Consider the following 25,076-nt stretch of genomic DNA (forward strand, 5'->3'; position numbering starts at 1 on the left):
GCTAATTATAATACATTAGCTTGCAGAAAGACTCTCCCACCAGCACCATGAGAGTTTACAAATGCCATGGCGATGTAGGGAAGTCACCCTATGTGATCCAAAGGCGGGGGTGGAACCCTCAGTTCTGGGAATTGCCACCCCTTTTCCCAGAATGCTCTTGACTAATCCACCCCTTGCTTAGCATATAATCAATAAATAACTGTAAGTATACTCAGTTGAGCACCCTTGCTGCTGTTCTGCCTATGGTGTAGCCATTCGTTTATTCCTTTACTTTCTTAATAAACTTGGTTTTACGTTACTCTTTGGACTTGCCCCAAATTCTTTCTTGCTCGAGGTCCAAGAATCCTCTCTTGAGGTCCAGATGGGGACCCCTTTCCAGTAATATAACCCCTTAACAATAGTTGAGGGCTTTAAACACCAGGCTGGGAAGCACAGAGCACATGGGCCTGGTTTTCTTGACTTTGGTTACTTGGACTCAGGCCACAGCTGAAGAATAGGGGAGGGTGGGAGGGAGAGAGAAATCACTGGGAAATAGATGGTGGTGGTGGTGGATTGGGTGTGTGGAATTTGCAGGGTTGGGGTGACTGCCAGGCTTCTGGGCTGATAGATGGATGAATGTTGGGGTACCACATACTAAAAGGAAACCATAGGGGAAGAAGCTGATGTGTGGGAAGTTTGGTTTTAGACATATTACACTTTGGAGGTCTTCTAGTGGAGAAACTCAACAGGCCAATGGATGTGCCTGTTTTGATTTTTTGGAAGAGAGGCCTGAGCTAGAAATCTGAGCCTTAGACGCTTGCCTGTGAATGGGGCTAGGGCAGGAGCTTGGAATAGATTGCCTGGTGGAGAGAATACCCTTTGGGAAAGAGGCCCAGGACAGAGTGTCAGGAGCTCTGCTACTAAAGAAAAGGAAGAAGAGCAGGCAGCCCTAGGAGAGAAACCAGGGAAATATGGCATTGCAGGGAGCAAGGGAAAAGCACTTCAGGAAGAGTAGTTAATTAGGTCAGTTTTGCTGAGAAATTAGTGAGATGACAGCAGGCTTTGCTGTTACCTGGAGCAGATTCCTTGGAATGGCTGGGGAAGGTCAGTTTGTGGTGAGTTGAGGAATAAGTGAGGGTGATGGTGAGAAAATGGAGACAAATGAACATAGACAAATCTTCCCAGAAGTTGTCTGCAAAGAAATGAGAGTGATACTGAAAGGAAAATGATAATTTTTAATTATTATTTTTTAAGATTGGAGAAACATAAGCTTTTTTTGGGGAGGCGGTTGTTTCCTTTTTGTTTTCTTTTTGAGACAGAGTCTCACTCTGTTGCCCAGGCTGAAGTGCACTGACATAATCTTGGCTCATTGCAACATCTTCCTCTGGGGTTCAAATGATTTTCCCATTTCAGCCTCCCGAGTAGCTGGGATTGCAGGGACACACCACCACACTTGACTAATTTTTGTATTTTTAGTAGAGACGGGACTTTCATCAGGTTGGCTAGGCTGGTCTCCAACTCCTGACATCAGGTGCTTCCACCTCAGCCTCCCAAAGTGCTGGGATTACAGGTGTGAGCCACCACACCCAGCCAAAGCTTGTTTAAATATTGATGGAAAGGAGCCAGGGATTTTTTATGTTGATTAACCCATGGACAAGCTGAATAGTGGCCTTGACCGTTTCCTGGCAAATGATAGTAAAGACACTTGAGGAAAGAGTGCCTCTTTCTAATTCACACAGCATGGCCATAGCAGCTGTGGATGGAAGTTTGGTGCTGGAGGGTGAAGTATGTCCTGTCTTGCCTGGAAAGGGAGGTGAGATCACTGAAGGAGGGGGATAAAACGCCCGAGAGGTTTGAGATCAGTGGAGGAGGGGTTGTGGGGATGGCAGAACAAGCAGAGTTTAGCCATGCAGATCCCTAAATAGTGACTCTGCAGTAACCTCAAAATGTCTGAAATAGGATAATAGCCTCCTTTTTTTTTTTTTTTTTTTTTTTTTTTTTGACAGTCTTGCTCTGTTGCCCAGGCTGGAGTGCAATGGCATGACCTTAGCTCATTCCTCTGCCTCCTGGGTTCAAGAGATTCTCCTACCTCAGCCTCCCAAGTAGCTGGGATTACAGGTGTGTGGCACCACGCGTGGCTAAGTTTTGTATTTTTAGTAGAGACAGGGTTCTCCATGTTGGACAGGCTAGTCTTGAACTCCTGACCTCAAGTGATCCACCTGCCTCAGCCTCCCAAAGTGCTGGGATTACAGGTGTGAGCCGCTGCGCCCGGCCCAGCCTCCTTTACGGTAGGAGTCAGGAAACAATAGGTGACCAGAGACCGCAGCCAGTGCCGCCTATTTGTTTTGGTACCCATGCTCAACTCTCAGTTTTCCATGTCCTGTTGTTACCCTACTTGTCCCACTTTAAAAGTCCTCTTGTCATTGGGAATCTGGTAAGTTCTATCATAATACGGCATTTTCATTACTTATAATTTTACAGATCTTTCAGTGAATTCTAGTGTTGACCAGTACACAGCTGAACTTACTCAAGACAAGGAGGCTTAGTGTTTCCTTGACCCACCTAAGACCTGCAGAGTGAGGCCTAAAGTCTGCATTTTTTGACTGTACAAAAATGTTACTGTTATTATTTGATAAAAAGTGACTTTTTGTAAAATTTGCATTGAAATGCTTAGGTAAAAACTGTATCATGAGTAAAAATTAAAATTATTATTACTGTTCACCATAAAAAAAAGTGACTTTTCTATGAACCAACTACTTATGACAATCTCAATAACAAAAACAAAGTTCCATTATTTTTAAAGAGGCAGTTTCAGGGAGATTTTCCTTGGTCTGGGCATACACGGGGGTTCCCAGACGGCTATATACAGGCCCAACACCACTCTGCCTTCCCCAGAGGTACCACTGCAGAAGCTGTACTTTAATAAGCATTCCCCAGGTATTTTGGTTGCACTATAAAATTTGGGAATGATTGGTGTAGACTGGCAGTGGTATGTAATGGATTGAGACAGATGCATCCCCAGAGGTAAAGTCCTCACTAGCTCATATCACTGAGGAATGATACTCCTGAAGTCTGTATGGGTGATCAATGAAATCATCAATGTTCACATTATCTCATTTTCTTGAGGCATTTCTAGAAAACTGAGATAGCTTTTTGCCCCTCTAGTTTTAGAGTCTTGGCAGGCAGATTGAGATGATTTAAACCTTGCTGATATATTGTCTCCTACTGCAAACTTGTTTTTCATTTTGAAGAGCAGTGGGATGTTAACCCTATTTCACAGGGAATTGTCTTTTGTGAAAGTGGAACCAGAGGCCAGCTTTAAAAATGCATCAGGACTTTTGCTTCCAGGAAAATGGAGTAAATGTACTTTCTCTTCTTCCTCCCACAACTAAACCCCTTGGACATTATGTATAAAACAAATATAAGAAGATTTTGAAAGGTGGAATGACTAGGAACCTTGTGACCTAAGAACCATCATACTGGCAAATTTTCTTTTTGCGAACCTAGAACTGAGGAAGCCAGTGACATGGAAATGCTAAGGGCATGAGACAAAAAGTAAAAAAAAAAAAAAAAAGTCCCAACAGAAGCCTCCTTTCTCAAGATAAAGGACTAGGAATGGGGCAACTTGGCGAGACAGAAGCCTTTTGGGCAATAACTGCCCTACTCCAGCCAAAGACCACCAACAAAATAAACAAAAAAAGTGCTCCCCCATATCTGCTGATGTGTATCTAAATGTTTGTAGATAAAATATTTAAGACAATTATAAGTGGAGGAAGGTAAAGGGATATAGAGGATGGTAAAAATTTCTCCACCACATTTAAATTGGTAAAATGATGACCCCAGTAGAATGTGATATTATGTATATATTAAATGAAATACCTAGAGCAACCACTAAAATTAGTAGACAGAGATACACTCAAAAACACTGCAGGTAAATAAAAATGAGATTAAGTTAACTCACAGGAAGGCAAGAAAAAGAAAATAAATGACAATAGAAAAAAATACAAAATGATAGACTTAAACCTTAACCTTTGAATAATTACATTAAATGTAAATGGTCTAAGTACATTAAGTAAAACACACAGACTGGCAGAGTAGATGAAAAAGATGATGTAGCTACATGCCACCTGTAAGAAATTCTCACTTCAAATTTAGCAATATAGGCAAATTGAAAGTGACAGGATGGAAAAAGATATATCATGTGAACAATCAAAATAAAGCAGGAGTAGGTATATTAACATCAGATAAAGTAAATTTCAGGGCAAAGAAAATGACCAGAGATAGAGAGGGATGTGATAAGAAGATAAAAGGGTCAATCCATCAGGAAGAAGTAACAACCCTAAATGTGTACACACCAAATAACAGCAGCAAAATATGTGAAGCAAAAAATGGATAAATTGAAAGGAGAACTGGACAAATCCACATCCCTCTCTCCATAACTAATGGGACAACTAGACAGAAAATCAGCAAGGATATAGAAAAATTCAGCAATAGTATCAATCAAAGTGATCGAATCAACATTGATAGAGTGCCCCACCTGACTACAGAAGGTACATTCTTTTTAAATGCCGGGGAACACACTCCAAAATAGACAATATTTTCAGCTATGATACAGACCTTAACACATTTGAAAGAGTTAAAGTCATACTAAGTGTGTTTTCTGACCACCATGGAATCCAATTAGCGAAGAGCAACAGAAAGATGTCAGTAAATTTCCCCAAACACTTGGAAACTAAGCAACACATTTCTAAATACTCCATGGGTCAAAGTGGAAGTCTCAAGGGAAACAAAAGAATACACTGTACTGAATGAAAATGAAAATAAACATATCAAAATCTGTAGAAGAGAGCTAAGCAGTGTTGAGGGAAATTTATAGCACTAAATACATAGCATACATTAGAAAAAAGGAAAAAATCTGAGAAAAAATCTCAGCTCCCATCTAAAGAACCTAGAAAAAGAAGAGCAAACTAAACTCATAAGAAGAAGAAGGAAAGAAAGAATAAAGAGCAAAGTCAATGAAACAGAAAGTAAGAAAACTATTAAAGCAACTAAAAAAAAGAGCTGGTTCTCTGAAATATTTTTTGAAGGATAAACCTCTAGCAAGACTGACAAAAAAGAATATTAGATAATATTGTAATGTTGCCAATATTAGGAATGAAACAGAGGATATTACTACAGGTTCTCTAAAATAAGCAAGATAATAAAGTAAAACAGTTGACCCTCTTAAGGAAGATGAAGGCACATGCTCTCAAGTCAGGCTGCCTGGGTCTTGTGCCCACCAGAGTGAGCTTTAGTTATCTATCTTGCCACAATAGCAAAAACATGGGATCAACCCGAATGCCCATTGATGATAGACTGGATAAAGAAAATGTGGTACAAATACACCATGGAATACTATGCAGCCATAGAAAGGAATGAGATCATGTTCTTTGCAGGGACATGGATGAAGCTGGAAGCCATCATCCTCAGCACACTAATGCAGGAACAGAAAACCAAACACTGTATGTTCTCACGTTTAAGTGGGAGCTGAACAAACGGTGGCATATCCATACCCTGGAATATTATCCAGTGATAAAGAGGATGAATTATTGATATGCCTGCCAACATGAATGGATCTCCAAATAATTATGCTGAGTGAAGGAAACCACATGAAGAGTGTATACTGTATGATTCCAGTCATCTACAATTCTGCAAAACTTAGACAAATTCACAGTGACAGACATCAGATCAGTGATCACCAGGGGATGAGAGATAGGAAAGGGCAGGATGGAGAAGTTACACCGTGGCATATTGTAATGAGGAAACATTTGGGGATGTGGCTATGTTCATTATCTGGATTATGGTAATGGTTTCGTGAATGTATACATCTGTCAAAACGTATTAAATTGTATGTTTTTAAATGTTCAGTTTATTGTAGGTCACTTAACTGAAGGTTAAAAGAAGCACGCTGCCAAGCTTTATCAAATCTTAACCTTTGCCATATGTATTTATTTCAGATTCCCTCCTTGCAAACACACATCATTTTTCCCAAACGTATTTTCCCCCATTTCCTAGATATAAGGACTAGGAAATTGAATTTGGTGTTTATCATTCTCATGCATAATTTTCTATATTACTACAGAAATCTTCATAAACATTATATAACATAGTTTTGTATTAGTTAATATTTTGCATAAATGAAGTATCTATCATTCTGTAATTTGCTTTCTTTGTTCAGCATATTTATGAATAAATGATATAACAAAATTTTGAGGCAGGTATTATGACTATTTTACACATAAAGAAACTGAGGTTCACCCTGATGAGGTAAACCATTTCTTGCCAAAGGTGAGTGATGAAGTCAGGATTGAGCCAGGTCTGTCCTGGGTTAAAGCCAGAACTTTAAACAGTGACCAGGCACTTTGAAGGAGATTTCCCTCAAGGGCTCCCTTGTTTGTACTTTCCGGGATTGTCATGAGCAGCACCCTTCCAGGTGATTTGCTCTTCTAGACCACCCTGGTTTGCCTGGCTGTCTGGCATTCAGGTTGGGTCAGGCATTGCCTTGCCATATCCAGCTATACTTTGCCGGGATCAAAGCACAGTACCTTTGCCCTGACATTAAGATGCACTGGTGCAGCGTTTCTTTTCCTTGGCCTGTCCTGTGGAGGGCTTGTGTTCACACGCCAGGCCTGCTTTGCTCCATCTGTTAATAATTCTCCCTACCCCAACCAAGTCCTTCCTTTTCATGTCTAAATAGAGCTTCTTAACCTCTTTCATGCCAGGGATCCCTTTGGCAGGCTGGTGAAGCCTAGGGGCACCTTGGAATAAAACTTCTTAAATAATGAAGACACCTATGATTATAGCTATATTGAAATACAAAATATTTTAAAATGGTGATTGAATAATATATATATGCTGCTTTTTTTTTTTTTTTTTTTGAGATGGAGTCTCCCTCTGTCACCAAAGCTGGAGTGTGGTGGTACCATCTTGGCTCACTGCAACCTCTGCCTCCTGGGTTCAAGTGATTCTGCTGCCCCAGCCTGCTGAGTAGCTGGGATTACAGGCACCTAGCACCATGCCCAGCTAACGGTTGTATTTTTAATAGAGTCAGGGTTTCACCATGTTGGCCAGGCGGGGTCTCGAACTCCTCATTGCAAGGGATCTGCTCACTTCAGCATCCCAAAATGCTGGGATTACAGGCATGAGCCACCACACCTGGCTGATATATGCTTCTTTATTTGTGCTTTTATGTTACAAGGTCTAATAGTGGATCTTATAACCAATTTTGCTGCACAGATGAGCCTGAGCTTGATTTCAACATATCTGTAACAACTATAATATATGAAAATATCTGTGACTTCTACTGACTACAATAGGGGCTGATAACATCACTATGGTTTGTTGTCTGCCTTCCAAACCAGAGTGCTCCATTTCAGTTAGAAGTTAGCAAACATATGGCCGGGCACGGTGGCTCATGCCTGTAATCCCAGCACTTTGGGAGGCCAAGGTGGGCAGATCACGAGGTCAAGAGATCAAGACCATCCTGGCCAACGTGGTGAAACCCCGTCTCTACTTAAAATACAAAAATTAGCCGGGCGTGGTGGCACATGCCTGTGGTCCCAGCTACTCAGGAGGCTGAGGCAGAAGAATCGCTTGAACCCAGGAGGCAGAGGTTGACAGTGAGCCGAGATTGCACCACTGTACTCTAGCCTGGTGACGGAGCAAGACTCCGTCTCAAAAAAAAAAAAAAAAAAAAAAAAAAGTTAGCAAACATAGATATATTTTTCCTTATTCAAGTTCACAGATCCCTGAATTCCCTCCACAAACACGTCAGGGGTCCGTGGAGCCCAGGATAAAAGTCACTGGACTAGCACCTTCCCACAGAACCCGAAACGAGAGGAGCTTGGAAGCAGCTGGTTTTGGGGAGCAGACAGAAAGCTGATCCCAGGGCTCTGTGTTTTATGTTAATGACAATCATTTCTCCATTTTCCTGATTAAGAGCTGCTGTGGAGCCTCACGCACTATTTGACTTAGGCAGGAACTTCAAAAGCAGACGCCTGACAAGAATAACTCTTAACTCTCAGATTTAGGGCAGAGCATGATATCAAAGTCCTGAGCAAAGCTTTGCAAATATTCCATTTTCAGTGATGTAGTATAATTCTGCGGGGCATCTGTTACAGACACATTTTTTTCCAAAGAAAATTGTTTTATGGCTTAATGTGAAACAACTCCCCCAGCAGACTCTCGCCTGCCTCACCAAAGCCCGCTGCAGGGCCCCTCTGGTTCCCGACCTCAAAGAATGCCCCACAGTTTGTGAGAGCCCACAGGACCTGCTTTAAAAAGGTCAGGCACTATATTTTGTCATTTGTGAAGCTTACCATGTTTGCAATCCCGCTCTCAGTCTCCCTGCGGCTCAATTAACTGCTGATGATACCTTCTAGTGTGGCAAGGCCCAAGGCCTTCTCTCTGCCTCATTATTTTATACATTTTGAAATGCTGGCTTTTTAAGTTAGAGATTAATTTTCCTGCATGGAGAGGGTTGTTGGTGGGAGGAAGCATGCTTGTAATTGGCAGGAAAAAAAATCTTCCAACATGGTTATACCAATCTATACCATATTGGCGGTATGTAAGAACTTCTGTTGTTTCATCTTTGTTAGCATTTGGTATTTCCCGTCATTTTCATTTCAGCCATTATGTTTCAATTTGCATTTAGTGTGTTTACTGGCCATTTGGACACTTTGTTTACTCTTTTCTTTTTTGGGGGATGGAGTCTAGCTCTGTCACCAGGCTGGAGTGCATTGGCACGATGATCTCGGCTCACTGCAACCTCCGCCTCCTGGGTTCAAGCAATTCTCGTGCCTCAACCTCCCAATTAGCTGGGATTACAGGGACGTACCACCAAGCGCAGCTAACTTTTGTATTTTTAGTAGAGACAAGGTTTCACCATGTTGCTTGGGATGGTCTTGATCTCCTGACCTCATGATCTGCCCACCCTGGCCTCCCAAAGTGCTGGGATTACAGGCACGAGACACCGCGCCTGGCCAGACACCTTGTTTTCTAAAATGCCTATTCAAATCTTTCACATATTTTTCTATTGGGTTATATTCTTTTTTTAAAAAAATTGATTCACAGGAATTTGTTACATATCCTAACTGTCCACTGTTTGGGCATGTGAATTGCAAATATCTTTTCTAAATCTGTAGTTTGCTGTCTTACTCTATTAGTAGCGTCTTTTGATCGACAAAAGAGCTAATTTTAATAAAGTCCAATTTACTTGTTTCCTTTGTGGGTGGAGCTAATTTTAATAAAGTCCAGTTTACTTGTTTCCTTTGTGGGTGGTGCTGCTTTTTTTTTTTTTTTAAGAAGTTGGGTAGCCTTGCTGACTTTAAGAAGCATTGGTGCAGTGTTTTTTTCTGCTTAGCCTGTCCTGTGGAGGGCTTGTGTTCACACACCAAGCCTGTGTACCCCTGGGAAAGCACCACGCTTAGCGGAGCACTGTGCAATAATTATATGATGCAAACTACGTGTGTTCTTTAGATTTTTCTAGTAGCCACATTTACGAAAAGCAGAAAGTAACAGTTGAAATTAAATTTGATAGTATATTTTATTTAACTAAATATATCTAGTACTCGGGTCATTTCAATACTCAAAAATTTACCCTGCTTTGGTTTTAAAATTAGATTTTAGTCACACTAGCCACATATGAGTGCTTAGTAGTCACATCTCTCTGATTGTTGTCATATTGGACAGCACAGGTTTAAAGGCTGACAATCAGCTCGGGGGGCGAATGACTCCAATACGGCTCTGTCCCTCATAACAGTAGCTAACACCTATGGACTGCTTCCTCTTTGGCAGTCCAAGGAGGAAGCTCTGCCCGTAAGAAAGTATACTGAGGGCCTCGGGCATACCAAGTACTGTGCATGATTTATGTTATTTAATCCTTCAGGTTCTATCTGTAAGGAAAGATACTGAGGGCCTCAGGCATACCAAGTACTATGTATGATTTATGTTATTTAATCCTTCAGGTTCTGTCTGTAAGGAAAGATACCGAGGGCCTCAGGCATACCAAGTATTGTGCATGATTTATATTATTTAATCCTTCCAAATCAGATCTGGAGGCAAACAACCTGGGTTCCAATATGGCTCTGTCCCTTCATAACAATACCTAACACCTACGGACTCCTCCTTGGCAGGCTCTATCCACAAGAAAATAAAGATACTGAGGGCCTCAGGCATATCATGTTCTGCGCATAACTTGTATTATTTAATCCTTCCAAATCATGTGAGGTAGGTAATTCCCTTACCTGCAGTGGTGGCAAATTTTAAGTGTCAACTTGGTAGGTTGTAGCACCCAGTTGCTGGGTCAGGCACCAGTCCAGATGTTGCTGGGAAGGTATTTTTTAGGTGATTAACATTTGAATCAGTAGACTTTGAGTAAAGTACATTACCCACCTTAATGTGAGTAGCTCTCTTCCAATCAACTGACGGCTTTAAGAGAAAAGACTGAGGCTCACTAGGAGGACGGAACTCTGCCTCCAGATTGCTTTTGAACTCAACCTTGCAACAAGCAGCTTCTGCTAGAATTTCCAAACTGCCAGTCACCACTGAAAAATTTTCATTTTCCAGCCCCCACAATTACATGAACCAATTCCCTAACATAAAGTGTCTTTCTCTCCCACACTGCCTCCCCTCAGCACCCCCACACTTACAACCTATTACTTCTATTTCTCTAGAGAACTCTGCCAAATACACCATCCATCCCAATTTCCCTCCATAGGGAAACTGAGGCAGCCTGGCTCCAGAACTCATGCTTTTAACCTCTCTGCTGCCCCCAGCCATTTGGAAAACTCCTTAACTTCTTTGGTTCTCAGTTTTGTTATTGGCAAACTACCTACCCAATAGGTTTGTTGTGAGGACTGCTTGAGATAACATAAAGCAACCGGCACGTAGTAAGTGCTCAATGCAAAGTACTGTTGCTTGTTGATGCTTTCCATCATAAGACCCTCAAAGCAGAACGTATTACTGGTTGTACTGTAGATATCAAAGAATTAAAGAAAAGGAAGGACAAAGTTTAGAAAAGTCTGCTGTATCAGACTCACTGATGATCTTTATGACAAGCACTTTACATTTTTGCCACGCCCATGCCAATAAAAATGGCTATTTTCACATGAGTCCCTGCCAGACACCCAGATTTGAATTCCATCATCCCATGAAATCCTCACATGCATCCTACTGGGGAGTCATCATTGTTATTTCCCATTTTCTGGTTTACAGACGAGAAACTGAGGCGGTAAGTGAATCAGGAACTTATCCAGCTTCTCAAAGACAATCTCTCATGGAAATAACTTCCCACTACCTTCATGTTATCAAACCATCAGGTTATTTCTTTATTAATCCTTTACAAAGAGGCTTGTAAGTGAATTGAAATTAACATCAAGTCATTGCAGGGAAAATGAAAACTTGATCATTCCCGTATTCTCCCTCATTTTTATCTGCTGCTGGGTGCACACATTTGTAATTCAGCTTTGAAACTGTCATATAATCTTATAATGTTTTTTTTTTCTTTTGCAATTTTGTGCAGGTAATCCTGAGGGGATTTTTCATATATTGTGGATGATTAAAATTGAATGTAGCTTATACAAAAATGAATTGTTAATAACTGAGAGAGCCTTGTGTTCTTTGAAAATATTTGTTGTTAAATAAAAAGAGACTTCAGAATGTCAATATATTTCACTTTGTTTGTTTTACCCTTCTTCCTACTTGTATTCTTCCCATACATTTTAAATTGGTGTAATCCACAGATTAATTTTTAGGTATTTCTTTGAGTTATGTTCATATATGTCAGGTTTTATAGAAAGATTATTTTTTGCAAGTTTTAATGCATTTTTTCTCCTTCATTCTCCTTTCTTTGATGTGAGGGATCCAGTTTAATATGACTTTCATTTGTGAGGCTTAACACAGAAACCATTGTAAGGCTAAACCAAACCTCCTTCTGTTTTTCAATGATTATCTTTTTCTGTCAAAATGAACCAAGCCCTCTAGGATTTGAAAGAAATAAGTCTTAAGAATAGTCAGAAATCAAAGCTTACAAGGTGAGCTCAGATTGTGTCTAAGTGTTCCTTTGTCTTCAGCCACGCTTCTGTGAAGTGCTTTCCCTAAGCTGGTTATGTTGGATATTGAAGGGAGGGTGTGGATTCCCAAGTGACGATTCCATCATGTTTATTGGGAGGTTGGATATTACAATAGTTATTTTCTCCATGGTCTTTTACCTCTAAGCCTTGGTACTTCTATGTACATGACTTTTGCCTGGTATGGTTATATTGGGATGGTTTAAATAATTTAGACTCTAATTTATGTCAGAGTAGAAATGTTCATAAGTGGGCCATTAACACCTATATTTCAATGAAAGTGCTGTGTAATGATCTAGGGTATTATTAAATGGCACACTCCTCTGAGATATTGTTCCGTTTTCTTTTCATGATCCCTTACCTTTCTCTCATTTTTATGAACAATTCTTTGCTCTGTCTCTTGGAGGGCTAACAGAAGACAGAAGAACTGCAGATAGCGTGCTTGAAAGAGTCTGGATTTATTATGCTCAAATTACAATCTATGCATATTTAATGCGCTCCTATTATATGCAATGCTTTGTTCTAGACCCTGTGTATAAAGATCAGCATTGGCCCTGGGGACAATATCCAACCCTGGGGTATAATTTATGACTACTTTTCCTGAGGTTAGTGAAGCAATGTGCATCAAAGCCTTTGATGAGGTAATTCTGCCTTTGGAAATGTAACCCATGTAAGTAAACGAGGATGTGGATAAATATTCATGCAAAAGAACGTTCGTCACAGTTGTTTAGAAGAGTGAAAATTGGAAAACAGCCTAAATGTCCAATAGTAAGGGATTGGTAAATTAAAGTACCTGTATGCCCGTACCATGGAATATTACATAATTATTAAAACCCAGATTGTAGAGTATTGACATGAAAAGATATTAATGATATAATGCCAAGTGAGTTTTTAAAAGGTTATAGTAGGTATGTGGTGTAAGATTTAATTTTATTAAATGATGCTATAAGTATATTGCACTCCTAGGAAAAAAGCTGGATGGATATCTAGCAAGTATAAAGGGTTATTGGCTGGGTGTAGTGGCTCACACCTGTAATCCTAGCACTTTGGGAGGCCAAGGAGGGTGGACTGCCTGAGGTCAGGAGTTTGAGACCAGCCTGGGCAACACGGCGAAATCTCGTCTCTACTCAAATACAAAAAAATTATCTTGGCGTGGTGGCGTGTGCCTGCAGTCCCAGCTACTCGGGAGGCTGAGGCAGGAGAATTGCTGGAACCCAGGAGGCAGAGGCTGCAGTGAGCCGAGATCGCGCCACTGCACTCCAGCCTGAGTGGCAGAGTGTGACTCCATCGCCAAAAAAAAGGAGTCGTTATTGCTGGGATTAGGATCATGGATGTATTTTACATTTTCTTCTCTTTGCTTTGCTTGTCTACGTTCTCTAATTTTTCTCCAGAGATCAGAAATTGCTTTTGAAATAAAAACATTCTATAAAAGTCATTTTTAATGAAAAATAAACTAGAGAGCCTGTTCCTGGACCACTACAGGGCAGCAGGCTGTGCAAGACGAACACAGCCCAGTGCACAGTCAGCATTCCTGGGGTCAGCTCCAGGGGCCTTGCTTGCTCCTGCCTTGCTGTGACCCTCTGGCCTCCCTCATCTGGACTCTTCCTACCCTGGCTGTGGCTTTATTTCCTGGCTTCAGAAAGCCATCCTTCCCTCTTGCTCAGTGCAAATAACAGAACAGCTGGCTCAACATGGGCTCAAACAAATCTGGGTTTGTTTTTCCTCTTGTAACAATAATTCCAGAACCTCATACCTGATTCTAGCTTCCTGGACCCGGTCTTAGGGTGAAACCTCAGCTAGGCATGATCCAAGATGAAAGGCAGCCCCCGAGCCCTAGAAACTCAGAGGACATGGGGACACAGACAGCATCAACAACTCTGGAATATAAAGTCATTGTCCTCTTACCTGCAGGGCAATGCCCCTTCCAGCTCCTTAATGTATAGAGGGGCCAGGTGTGGGGGCTCAGGCCCATAATCCCAGCACTTTGGGAGGCTGAGGCAGGTGAATTGCCTGAGATCAGGAGTTCAAGACCAGCCTTCCCAACATGGTGAAAGCTCGTCTCTACCAAAAAAAAAATTTACAAAAATTAGCTGGGTGTGGTGGCAGGTGCCTGTAATCCCAGTTACTTGGGAGGCTGAGGCAGGAGAGTCACTTGAACCCGGAAGGTGGAGGTTGCAGTGAACCGAGATCATGCTAGTACACTCCAGCCTGGGTGACAAGAGTGAAACTCTGTCTCAAAAATAAAATATAAAATAAAATAAAATAAAATAATAAAATAAAATACGAACAGGGCATGTTCACCATTGTCCTGGCAGGCCTTCCCTCCAGCGACACCCTCTTTCTCATCCTGGTAATAAAAATTGCTAGCAAGGGGCCAAGCATGGTGGCTCACGCTGGCAATCCCTGCACTTTGGGAGGCTGAGGTGGGCAGATCACAAGGTCAGGAGATCGAGACCATCCTGACCAACATGGTGAAACCCCACCTCTATAAATATACAAAAAATCAGCTGGGCATGGTGGCGTGTGCCTGTAGTCCCAGCTACTCGAGAGCCTGAGGCAGGGGAATTGCTTGAATCCAGGAGGCAGAGGTTGCGGTGAGCCGAGATCACGCCACTGCACTCCAGTCTGGTGACAGATCAAGGATGTCTCAAAAAAAAAAAAAAAAATTGCCCGCACATAACAACTTATTTCTGTGTATGAATTACTATTACAAGCACTTGACAGGTCTTTTCTCATGTAATCCTTATGACACTTCGAAGTTGGTTCCTTAGGATTCCATTTTCAGGTGAGAAAATGGAGGCATAGCAAGGTTATGCAACTTGCCCAAGGTCATGCTAGCTACAAAGTGGCAGATCCAGAATGTAAACACAGACTGAGGTGCTGAGGTCCTTGCCATCACTGCCAGGTGTCCTGCCTCACAGGCGACAGCCCTGCCGAGCTGCTTGCCTCTATTCCATTCTCCCGCTAACCCCTGGCAACCACTGATCTTTTTGCTGTTTCTATAGTTTTGCCTTTTCCAGAATGTCACACAGTTGCAATCATATAGTATACAGCTATTTCCGACTGGCTTCTTTCACTCAGTAATATGCATTTAATGTTCCTCCATGTCTTTTCATGGCTTGGTAGCTCATTTCATTTTAGCACTGAATAATATTCCATTGTCTGGATGTATCAGTTTATTTACCCATTTACTCATTGAGGGACATCAGTTGTTTCCGTGTTTTGATAATTACGAATAAAGCTGCTATAAATATTTGCATGCAGGCTTTGTGTGGACATGTTTTTAACTCCTTTGGATAAACACAAGGATTGAGATTGCTGAATCATATGGTAGGGGTGTGTTTAAGAAACCACCGAACTGTCTTCTAAAGCGGCAGTACCGCTTTGCATTTCCATCAGCAATGCATGAAAGTTCCTGTTTTTACACATCCTCACCAGCATTTGGTTTTGTCAGTGTTTTGCATTTTAGCCACTCTGCTACATGGGTAGTAGCAGAATGTTTCTCATTGTTGCTTTTAATTTGCAGTTAATTTACAATGACATACAATATTGAGCATCTTTTCCTATAGTTAATTCCCATCTATATATCTTCTTTGGTGAGGTGTATGTCCAGATCTTCTGCTCATTTTTAATTGGGTTGTTTGTTTTCTTATCATTGAGTTTTGAGGCTTCTTTGTATATTTCAGACACCAATTCTTTATCCAACGTGCTTTGCAACTATTCTTTCCTCCAGTGTGTGCCTTGTCTTTTCATTCTTTTAACAGTGAAATTCAAATTTTATTGTCCATAAATAAACTTTTATTGGAACACAGACATGCTTATTTATTTACAGATCGTCTGTGGCTAATTTCACGTTGTATCAGCAGAGTTTCAACAGGGCCTGAGAGCCCGCAAAGCATAAAATATGTGCTAGCTGTCCCTTTACAGATAAGTTTGCCGACCCTTGATTTAGGACATCGTCTCTCTTCCGTCCTTAATGAGCCTGTCATTCCCAGAAAACCAATTCTCACGGGCAACAATTACTGATCAAAAACTCCCTTCTGCGGTCAGTGAGTTGAAGTGCCTAATTCTGGCCCAGCAAGAATCTTTTTTTTACGGTTCCTCTTCCAAGGCTTGGTGTCCACTCCAGCAGGTTTTGCCCAAGTCCTGCTGAGTGAAGGGAGCGCCGCTTGGGGCAGCCTGAGCGGGTCCGGGGCTGCCCCTCCAGTGTGGCTGGATTTCTCTTCTCCCTCCTCTGAGTGGGGCCAGCCCTGTCCCTCTCATTTTCCCACGCCCTCCCTGCAGCCGCGTCTTCCCGGTGCAAAGCGTTGGTCGCCCCCTGGAGGCGAGTGTTGTCATTACAGGCCAGAGAAGCAGGAACTGGAGGGCGTGTCTGGCTTTCTCTCCCACAAGGGCATCTCACAGCCCTTTCCTCGCTTCGGTATTTGGGATTGAATTTCCCTCCGAAGTTTGCGTGATCACACTTTGCCAGTTCCTCACATCCCATCTTCTCCTCTCAACAGCAATAATCAATTGCAGTTCGGGGGTGTCAGATCATTAAAACAGGCTGCATGCCATTTTCCGGTTCCCACAGAGCTGCCTGTCTGGTGCCCTCCCCATCAAATTTCTTGCTTCTTAATTTTGTTCATGCTTTTAACATTTGGTCCTATTTTTTCTCTTTCCAATAAGTGAAAAGAATGTAAATCTAGAAACACGCAGGCAGACGTATGCTCTTTTTTTTGTGAAGTGTTCACTCTTTGTGACACAAGGGAAGGGAATCAGAGAGACATGCTCTGCCTGGTCTCTCCGTTCTGCCAGTTATTTTTGACAGCCTGGCGTCTGATGTGGATCAACTTTTTTCCAACTTGAATCTTCTGCCTCCCACAGGGCATGGGAGCATGGAAGGGACATAGCCTGCCTGGTACCTGGATATTAATAAGATGTATTATTGTTCTTCACTGAGCACTTACCATGTACCAGCACTTTGCTAAGTGCTTTCACATTTAGAGGCATTGAAAAGAAGACAAGATAGGTGGTCTTCTTTCCTGCCTGTATTCCCTTACTGTCCCTGGAATAGGTAGTTGATAAACCACGCCTCTGACATCATATAGCCTGAGTTCGAATCCTGTCTCTGCTGCTTATGAGCTGTGTACCTGCCACCTAATCTTTTGGAGTCTCAGTTTCCCCACTCGTAAAATGCAGATTCATAATAGCACTTATTTCCTAGGGCTGTCCTGAGGATTACATGTGTTGATATTGATAGTCTACTTTGAACAGCGTGTGGCACATGGCAAGGACCGACCCTGCAAATGCAGATGTTAGAGAACAATGTATTGGGTAAGCCTGCGTCAGTTTGGCCAGAGATGAGTACTACTCCACCCCTCTGCTCCCTGCCCAACCTGCTGGACACTGGAACATTCTAGTGAGAGAGGATGAGAGGAGGTGAATCTGCTAGCCGAAGAGTGCGGGTGCACGCATGCACACACACACACACACACACACACACATGAGCACACACACAGCATCCAGGAAGCACACACAGGGCTTTTATATGGGAAGTGCATTTGGGCTAATATCTAAGTGTCGCTGCTTCTATAGAACTGGCTCAGTCATTCCAGAGGGTATGCAAAGGTTTAAGCTTCCTCCACCTCTCCTGCCTCTGCATCTTACCACCGCCTAATCAGCCTCCCTTCAACCCTTCCCCTAGAATGTATCCAGAGCGGCCCGCATCTCACTGTCTTTACCCTCCAAGTTCAGGCTACCCTCATCACCCGTGTGGACTCATAGAGTTACCTTTTCCCTGCTAGTCCATGCTTTCTTGCCCTCTTATAATCAACCATTTTCTATAATTAAAGTGATTTTCTTAAAATGCAAATAACTTCTCTACCTCAGTCTTCCAGGGCTTAACAAAAACAATCCACAGCTTCCATGTGTGCTAAAAGGTCCCGCGAGATCTGGCCCAGTGACCTGGTGAGGTCATCTCTGCTCACTCTCTTTTCACCATTCAATAAACCCACTGACCTTCTTTCTTATCTGTGACCATGGCCAAGCTCATTTCTGCCTCGGGGCTTTTGCTCTTGCTGTTCCTCCATTTTGAGGCATTGACCCAATCTTTCTCCTGGAGGATTCTTCTTGGCACTTAGATCGGGGTTCAGATACCTGGCAGGGCTTCCTGGATATCCAACTCAAGGCAGCACTATTGCAGGACCATTCTCTGGACCGCTGTGGACCAACCCCATTCTCTGCCTTTTCTCTCATAGTTCCCAAGAATCACTGTGGAATGTGCTGGAAATGCAACATCTGGAATAGGGTGGGACTGGTCCGAACAGCCCAGGCTCTGTGTTAGTCACCATTAGAAAAGGGTGTTATTCAATGCTTTGACCCAGCAAGTCCTGTGCCCCGGGGTCTAAAACCCAGGGCTGGCTACCTTCAGGGTTCCTCAGCTGTGGTCTGAGTGAGGCAGGCACAGACAAGACTCCGTCTGGCCTGGGCAGCTTTCCTGAGGCTTGGGAACTGATCCTCATGAATTATAGGCTGTGGTTGCCCCTTGCTGACTAGCTATAAGTAATAAACTCTCTTCATGTAACTTGTGTATTTCAGCGTTCTGTCTCATAGAACCTGGGCAAGTAGCAAAAGTATTGCCCAAGGTATAGTGGGTTGCAGGGGTAACCAGAGCAGTGAGTTTGCTTCGTAACTAACCCCCCCCACCGCTGCCCATCATTCTGTCTCTTTACCCCTTTTTGTACTCAGTATAAAATTGGTACTCGGCATTTTATGCTCCATATGAAATGCTTTGCTGGAGTGGTGAACATAAAGTATACTTTATATTTTATATACTTTATACTTAATACTCCAGCAAAGCATTATCCCTGTTGAAAATAAATAGGTGTCTGGGCACCATGGCTCACACCTGTAATCCCAGCACTTTGGGAAGCCAAGGCAGGAGAATCACTTGAGGCTAGGAATTTGAGACCACCCTGGGCAATAGAGCAAGACCCCGTCTCTACAAAAAATACAATGAAAGGTACCCAAGTGTGACGGCACGTACCTGTAGTCCTAGCTGATTGGGAGGCTGAGGCAGGAGGGTGGCTTGAGCCCAGGAGTTGGAGGTTGCAAGTGAACTATATGATGGTGCCACTGAACGCCAGCCTGGGTGAAAGAGTGAAACCCTGTCTCAAAAAAAAAAAAAAAAAAAAAAGAAAGAAAAAGAAAAAAGAAAAGAATTAGACGATTGACTTTTGCATGTGATTATCACTCATCTCTCCAACTAGAAGGCAACTGTCTGTTCATACAGCCCAGAGAGTGCCTACCCGCCGCGAGTGTTCCAACAATATTTGGTGAGGAAATTCTTGAATACATTTTGAAAAAGCCAGGCCTTTATTCTTGAGAATAAAACATTTTTTAAGGTTCCAAAAGCTAGTCTGGAGGACTGAGAGCACAGATTTTATACCACACCATAGAGTAGGGAAGAATACTCAGTAGTAAATGTATAAAGTTCCTGCTCAAAAGGAGATGAAAGTTCAGTTTTGGGAGGTAGAAGGAGGAGGATCGAAGGGTTGGAACTAGAACCCACAGGTGCCAGGGACCTGTGACACAGTCTGGGACGAGGGTGGGTAGAAGACACTGGAGCAGAGGAGGCCTATGCCTCTCTGCCCAGGCAAAGCTGTGGTGGGCATCATGCCAGGTGAGGACCCCTGTGATGGACCTGCTACTGAGAAGGCCTCAAACACTCACATCCCCAAACCCTCAAGGAGGGACAGAAATAGCAGAGAGGTGGTGGGGGAACCTGCAGAGGTCTAGCAATTGGGGACAGGGGGTGCAGACGTTTGGGGAGCTGATGGAGGAAGACAGAGTGGCAGTGGCTGTGACAGCAGTGAATGCAGATGATGTCTGACGACAACACACAGGCCAGGCCAATTACATCAGCCTCGGACGCCTCAAAGCAGGGAACTGTATGAGGGAAGTCAGTGCCCTTCACACCACTGGTGCCTGGAGAGGACGGAGAAGAAGGAGCCTTAATTGACTGAGCTTAAGAGCATCTGAAAGTGAGAGTGAGTTGGCAGGATTGAGTTTTGCACTCCCAGGGGAAAGTGACGTGAGTGTTTACTTCCATTAGAAAGAAACTGAGGAACTGTAACACCTCTGCTTGCTAAACAAGAGCAGATGTACCATCTCTTTGTAGAGCATTCAAATAATACAGAATGGTAGCTAATGGATAGTGAGGATTTACCAAGTGCCAGGAACTGATCTAACGCTTTACGTGTGGTTAAGGCCAAGCTCCTTGGTTGCAGGCAACAGAGTCCACATTAGCAAGTTCATGCTGACAGAGATCTATTAAAATGTATTTATTAAATACTTAATGGACTTTCTTGGGGGACCAAAGAATCAAGCTTAAGTGATACTCAGACTAGGACAGACCTGGACAACAGAGTCAACCAAGCCCTTAAAATGCCCCCCTCTCTGCAAGGCTGTTCACAGAGAGCCTTCTGCTGCTTCCACCTGCTAACAGACACCTATGATGTTTGGGACTGAAGTCGAAACTCCTCCCAATTTCCCAGAACACACAGCACCCCTGCCCCTGAGCCTTCCAGCAGGTCCAGGCTCCCACCATTCTTGCACTGCTCACTTCTACATCCAAGTCCTGAATGAGTGTAACTGATTGGTGGAAACCAGGCCGCATGCCTGCACTCTAGCTGCAAAGGAGGCTGAAGTTTTGTTTTCAGTTTTGCAGTTTCTAGGGTACAGGAAGGCAGTCTAGAAGGGAATTGGAATGGGTGCCCAACTGAACCACCCAGGCACTAAGTTCTCTTTTACAGACGCAGAAACTAAGATGTAGAGGGCTTGCATCTTCTCATTCTCCTTGAATCTTGATTGGTATGAATAAGCCACCCCACTTGGGAAAACTCAAATTTATTTCCCTATTTTTCCGTAGCATAAAAAAGACCTCAGGTACAGAACGTCCTCCATCAGGAAATCCACCTGAAAATTAAGAAGAGGTCATAATTCAAGGACAGTCCTCCTTTCCAGAAATATTATGCCCTGCCATCTCTTTCTGCATTTTCCTTCTAAGCTGCCATCTGCTTCCTGGATAGAGGATGTGTATTAGGATTTCACTTTTCTCTTGGGATCTCTGATCCTCTGTTAAATTTTCTGCATAGGTCCTTTTGGCTTTCCTTCCATTTTTGTGCTGTTTTCTTCTGTGTCTGTAACTGCAAATCCCTCTCTTTCTAACAACAAGGAGGCTATGAGTTCAGATTTAAGTCCTTATTCAATCTCTTTTCAAGTCAACTACAAAATTATTTCCATTTATTACTTGAAGCTCTGCTCCCTCTTCTACTAACGCAAGCACACAGTAGCTGCATTGCTGGATGCATTTCCACGTTTCCTCTATGTCTTTTGCAGTGGTGCCTAACTGAACAACAGTCCACGAGGTTGCCCCTCAGTTCTCAGTGGCCAAGAAGGACTTCAGTCTAACCAGCCTGGTGAACGCCTCACCTGTTTTGCTGCTGCCAGGAGCAGGCCCAGCTTTGATGAAGCCCTGGAAAGTTCTAACATCCCCTGCCTCCTACTCAACCTTCTCATACATGGAGGTAGAGGTGAGACCAAAATTAAGGATTGGCATGAAGAAACATCATGAACAGCAACACTTCAAATTAAACAACTTAGAGAAGGAAGGGGCCAGGTGCAGTGGCTCACACCTGTAATCCCAGCACTTTGGGGGGGCTGAAGTGGGCGAATCACCAGAGGTCAGGAGTTCAAGATCAGCCTGGCCAACATGGTGAAACCCTTTCTCTACTAAAAGTACAAAAATTAGCCTGGCGTGGTAGCTACTTGAGAGGCTGAGACAGGAGAATCACTTGAATCCAGGGGGTGGGGGGTTGGAGGTTGCAGTGAGCTGAGATCTCACCACTGCACTCCAGCCTAAGCAACAGAGCGAGACTCCGTCTCAAAAGAAAAAAAAAAAAAAAAAAGAAGAAGAAGAAGAAATAAACAAATATAAATAAAGAAGGAAGGGCAAATTAAACAAAAAATCTAAATTAAGAAAATCGCTCAGAAATGCATCCTGAGTTCCAGGGAGAGGGTTGAAGCAGAGAAAATATGTCAACAAAAAGCTTTCAAATTTAAGTTCTGAAATGGCTCATGCAACTGGAACCCAGAGATGCTATCATGCAAGGAGTCAATGATTTTGGCTGGCACGTGCCCCCTTCCCCCTTTCCTTCATGCTAACAAAGCCCTGGTCTTGTTTCTGTGAAAGGCCAGATCCATTCACCTCAGGAAGGGTGGGTGGGTCCTTCCCAGACACACGGGGCAAAGGCAGTGATGGCCACTCCATCCCAGTGATTGGTCCAGGGCCTACCATGTGACCTCATTCCAGCCAATGAGATAGGAGGAGCCTCCAGCAGGGCCTGGGGAAGTATTTTCTCTGGGCCCAGGAGCCATGGCAGGAGAAAGCCTTTTCTCTCTCCCTGCTCCTTACTTCTTGTCTTAAATGTAGGTTGCGTGTAGATGTGACACATGGAATTGAGGCCGCCATCTTGTGATCAGGAGAGAAGATCAAGAGAACAGCGGGGATGTTGTGGTTATGTGAGACATCTAAAAATCGTTATTAGTGAAGTTGGAGGTCAGCAGACTTGTTCTATAAATGGCCACATAGTAAATATTTTCAGCTTTCCAAGCCGCAACCACTCAACTCTGACATTATCACGGGAAAACAGCTCTGATGGTACATAAACAAATGAGTATGGCTGGATTCCAATAGAACTTTATTTATAGACACTGAAATTTGACTTTCATATAATGTTCATGTGTTCACAAAATATTATGTATTCTTTTGATTTTTTTCAATGATTTAAATTGTAAAAATCATTCTTCGCCCACAGGCAGCACAAAAACAGATTCGGCCAGTGGGCTGTCATTTGCAGACCCTGGACCTACTCACTGTCAGTTGTGCTTTCGTTTCCTGAAGCTGAGTTCCTTCTGGGAACTCATTTAACCTTCTGTTTCCCAGATGACAACGCTGAGGTCCAGAGAGGCGACAGAACGTTCCCAGGGTCACACAGCTTGTTAGTGTCGGAGCTCATAAATCTAAATCCCAAAGCTCCTGACATCGAGTACAGGATGTTTCCCCCGGATAGAGACCCGTTTCCTGCTCATTTACAGACACTTCTTGCTTTTCTTCTGGGTTGTAACATTTTCCTTTATGTCTGTGACTGTGTTTCATTCATATGAAATGTGTCGAGAGCCAAGAGGCCACTCATCTTGATTAAGGACCCACCACATGCCAGGCACTTTACATTATTTAATCAACGGTTGTGAGGTAGATGTTATTATGTCCACTGCAGAGAGGGGGAAATAGAGGCTCCGATGGGACAGAATCATGCCCAACTTCACCCAGGGAGTAAGTAGGTGGTGGCCACAGTCCCACCAGTGCCCTTCCTGCTTCATCTAGCTGTCTCCCACCCTTCACTGCTCGGTTCTGGGTGTACCCTAATGAAGAAGACATGGCCCCTTTTCGCTGGCCACCGAGTATTTTTTTCTGAAGTGTGGTTCTTGGCAGAGTTAACACGTCGGAAACAGATGGGTGGGGGGGATGATAAAGTGTCATTCACAATATTGTCCACTAGAGGGCAGCAAGAGGCCATGTTTCTGTAGCAGTTCTGCTCCTTAACTCCCCGGTTCCATTGGATTCTTTCACAGGTCCATGGGAAACTTCGGGGAAAGAACATGTTTCAGCCTTTTATTCCAACCTTCTCATTTTTCTGATGGGAAAAACGAAATCCCACAGGGGTCATATTGTTTCCCCAGAGCGAGACATCATGACTTATGAAATCAACAAATATTAATTGAACGTTCATTGAGTCAGCCCACATCACTGCACAATCACTCGTGGGTGCTGGAGGCACAAGAGCGGCAGGAAAGACGTGGCCCCTTCCCACACCAAGCCTGCAGGCAAGTGGCGCACAGGGACAGTGAGAAGTGATCAGATCAACACAGTTACCTGCAACCGTGGGGAGGAGGGTTAAGAAAAGGAGAGATGGGGACAAGATCTGTGTGGAGGTGGCATTTCCCACGAGCCTGAAGGTGAAGAGCAGCCAGGCTTTCAAGGGGCTGAAGGCCAAGAATTCCAGGAATAAGGAACTGCAAGAGGGAGACTTCTTGGCTTGTGCTAGAGCCAGACAGACCAGGACTAGCAGCGTGGCTAGGCTGAGTCAGCGAAGGAAGGGGGTGTGAGAGACCTAATGACATGATCATCATCAGCACTGAAGCTTCACTGTGTACAGAGCTCTCCAGAGTCAGTGTATTCGCTCACTGTATCCTCCCACACAGCTCTGGTTTGCATACACAATCACTCACATTTTATAGCCTCATAGGAGTTAAGCTTCTTAGCCAACGCCATGCAGCCTGGAAGTGGAGTAGCTGGGACCTGAACCTGCCTCTGTCTGACTCCAGCACCCAAGTTCATCCTCACTATTCCAATTAAAGGTAGAGCTAATACGAAACCCCTGAGATCCCATCTCCTGGCCAGGACTCTCTCCTAACTCTCTCCTCCTCTTGCCTTTGAGGAAAGCATCCTTCACTCTCAGCTCTTGAGCCTGGGTGGCAGGGATGAAGGGAGAAGTTAAATAATAAAGAGAAAAAAGTTTTTCCTAGAAATCAATGACTAAAGACCAGGAAGAGAATTCCTAAAACTCAAGTCAAGGACTGTCTCCTTTCGAAAATGGTGCTTACGAGAACATACAGCTCTCTGATCACCAACACAGACTCATGAGAAGGAGAGGAAGGACACCTCCCATGCCTGAACACTGCCTTGAAGCTTAGAGAAGTCAGATGGTGACTCTGAAGCGCAGCCACTTTCTAGGGCTCCTGGGAAATGTATCCAATTGCATGCAGTAGCACGGCTGCCCGCTATCTTCTGACTTTTGATGCATGGCTTGCCATTGTGGGCACAGGCCTGTGGTTTATCGTTACGGGCTGGGTCTTGGGGTACATGGAGAGCTTCAGGAGGAGAGA

Source organism: Sapajus apella, unplaced genomic scaffold, assembly GCF_009761245.1.
Source record: "Sapajus apella isolate SASKATOON/1434 unplaced genomic scaffold, GSC_monkey_1.0 scaffold14, whole genome shotgun sequence".
NCBI classification, from domain to species: domain Eukaryota; kingdom Metazoa; phylum Chordata; class Mammalia; order Primates; family Cebidae; genus Sapajus; species Sapajus apella.